This window comes from Miscanthus floridulus, chromosome 8, assembly GCF_019320115.1.
Source record: "Miscanthus floridulus cultivar M001 chromosome 8, ASM1932011v1, whole genome shotgun sequence".
Classification (NCBI taxonomy): domain Eukaryota; kingdom Viridiplantae; phylum Streptophyta; class Magnoliopsida; order Poales; family Poaceae; genus Miscanthus; species Miscanthus floridulus.
This window is the reverse complement of record NC_089587.1, coordinates 107,685,841-107,688,490: the sequence shown is the minus strand read 5'-3', so window position 1 is coordinate 107,688,490 and position 2,650 is coordinate 107,685,841. Positions and strand designations below refer to the sequence as shown.

Sequence of the window (2,650 nt, the reverse complement as noted above, 5' to 3'; positions counted from 1 at the left end):
CTTTTTTGTATTGTTGATTGACATGCTGAAACCTGACCACTGCGGCCTTGAGTGCAGTTGGTTTCGAAAGACACGGATTATGCTCAGGGGTCTCAACAAACAGAAACAGGGAAAGTAAGAAAAAAAATGGAGAAAAAACACTCAGAGCTCTCAAAAAGCAGAAAGCCAGAAACGGGACAAGCCCAGACAAAATGGACAAAATTTCAAAAAAAAAGATGGAGATGCGGGGTATCGATCCCCGTACCTCTCGCATGCTAAGCGAGCGCTCTACCATCTGAGCTACATCCCCTTGTCTCTTTCGGAACTACTAAAACATCAAAAGTCGAAAGAGTCTCTGTGACAATGACTTGGATTAAGACCATATTTCACGTCCAATTCCTTATATATAGATTTATCAATTTGTTTGAAGTTGACTAGAGCATCAAATATGTGTCTTAAGTTTTTAGATTTTAAATTTTAAACTAAACAATTTCCAAATAAATAAGTTATAGTGTTCGACACATTATAACTTTGTATGGCCAAGTTTTTTATTTGAAGTTATTTGCAGTCTCAAATATTAAGCTACATGGTAACATTCCACAATAGATCAAAGGATGTAGATACAACTTTGTTTAGGACAATGCAGGTGTTGACTGCAAATTTGGGACACAACCAACAAAACTGGCGAAGCCGATTTACTTTAATTTACACTGAATCGACAAAACCAGCTTAAGCTGATTTGTGCAATATTAGTGTCGGTGTATCGGACCCGGGGGCCCTCAACTAACTAGTGAATTTGTACTGCGTGCTCCTAATCCCGGATGGTGATGCAAAGAGACACAAGGTTTATACTGGTTCAGGCAATAGGTGCCCTACGTCCAGTCTGAGAGATCGATCTTGTATTCCTTGCACCGAGGTGCTTGTAGTAGAGGTTTACAAGCAGGGCGAGAGAGGGAGCTAGTTCCAGGTCTCTGCGTGGAGTGGTGTGGATTGCTTGAGATGTTGATCTCAGGCAGTGCGGAGGAGTGCGCGTGTTACAGAGTGTTGCGCGTTACTTGCGTGTGTGTGTGAGTCTACGTGAGTCTCTGCGTCTGAGCGTCTATCTGCGTTCGTCCGTGCGTGTGAGCCTCCTCCCCCCGTGAGCTCGTGTGCCTCTGTCCCTGGAAACGGCCCCGGTCACTCACTTTTATAGTTGAAGGGGGGACAGAGGCGATACATGTGTTCGTCACGCGGCGTTTGTGAGCGGAGATGGTGTGTCCGAGCCCTGTAGCTTGTCACTGTGGCGGCATGGTCGATGGAGCGGTCTTGGCCTTGATGCACTGGAGTGACGCGCCGGTCACGCCCGATCCTGTGCGACGTGGGAACTCCAGTGATAGCTTGATGCAGGGCATGGCACATGCTGTGGACGACGTGCTAGTTGTTGTATGTCGACAGCGTAGAGGGCCGAGGCCCGGTCGGTGCAGAGGCCGAACCATCATGGGGGGCTCGGCGGGCGCGAATCCTGAGGCTGCTGAGACTCCGAAGCGGATGGCCGAGGCTCGGAGGGAGCAGTTGGTCCTATACACTGATTCCGAGGCTATAGGTACCCGGACCTGACTCCCCATACCGCGCTATCCTTGGAGTAGGGGTTAGGTAGTACAGTGCAGTATGGGTGTCAGTCGTGGGCACAGTGCTGAGCACAGCGGCTGGTAACCCCTGCCCCGTCCCGTTCCGGACGGCATGACGTTGATGCGACTCCCATCTCATCAGTCACTCAGCTGTGTCGAGCCGTCGTTCGGTTGACGTCGCTGGAGTGGTTGGTCGCGTTAGTTGGACATGACATTCTGTCAGGGAGATCGGTCGAGGCAGAGGCGACGGGGTTGTTGCCAAGCCAGCCTCGAGCGAGGCGGAGAATCGGTACCCCGTCCGAGGCCTTACGAGCCAGCCTCGAGCGAGACGGAGAATCGGTTCCCCATCTGAGGCCTTACGCGCCGGCCTCGAGCGAGACGGAGAATCTATTCAAGGTGGGCCGGGTGGTCCAGCCGAGCCTCGAACAAGGTGGGGGTTAGCCAGTAGTTGTCTCTTGGCTTTGATTTTTACGGGGTCTACCACCGAGGCCGAGGTGGCGGAGGCCGGCGTGGGCGTGGCAGAGCCAGCGACCTAGGAAGCAGAGATGAAGGCGGTGCAAGCCTCAGTACCGCCCCTGGTCCAAGGCCCACCGCCGTCGCAGGAGAGCACCTGGGAGGTGGAGGTCCATTCAATCTCCTCCGACGATACTTCTCGGGTGAAGGAGGTGGCGGATGCCGGGGCGGCCAGCACCATGGAGCAGCCAGCTCCGACCTCTGGCGAGGGAAGCTCGGCCCTTGTGTGGGTATGACCCGAGCCCCGCGGGTGGGATCACCCACGTGTCTTATGGCGAAGCCTGGATGACCCTGAGGGGGAGCCTCTGTTCGCCCTCGAGGATGCGGCCGAGGGGGGTCGTTGGGACACCTTCAAGCAATACTACCGTCTGGTGGAGCGGACGCTGCGGACAGCGCTATCCGTCGTGGCCGATGATCTGCCCGGGGTTGTCTAGGTATGTGCCTTCTTTTCTCGTGCTGTGTCGTCTTTTTCCCGAATTTTCTCGCAGTGCTTGACGTCTGTTCTGCCTATCCAGGAGCTCGAGGCCCGGTCCCTCGAGAAGTCGATCTTC

General features: G+C 53.9%; 1 non-coding gene across 1 annotated transcript; it reads right to left on the bottom strand.

Annotated features, from left to right (window-relative positions):
- Positions 1–216: 216 nt before the first annotated feature.
- TRNAA-AGC (transfer RNA alanine (anticodon AGC)) lies at positions 217–289 on the bottom strand. Its single transcript has one exon. It is a non-coding gene; the product is annotated as a tRNA-Ala (tRNA).
- Between the last annotated feature and the right edge of the window lie 2,361 nt (positions 290–2,650).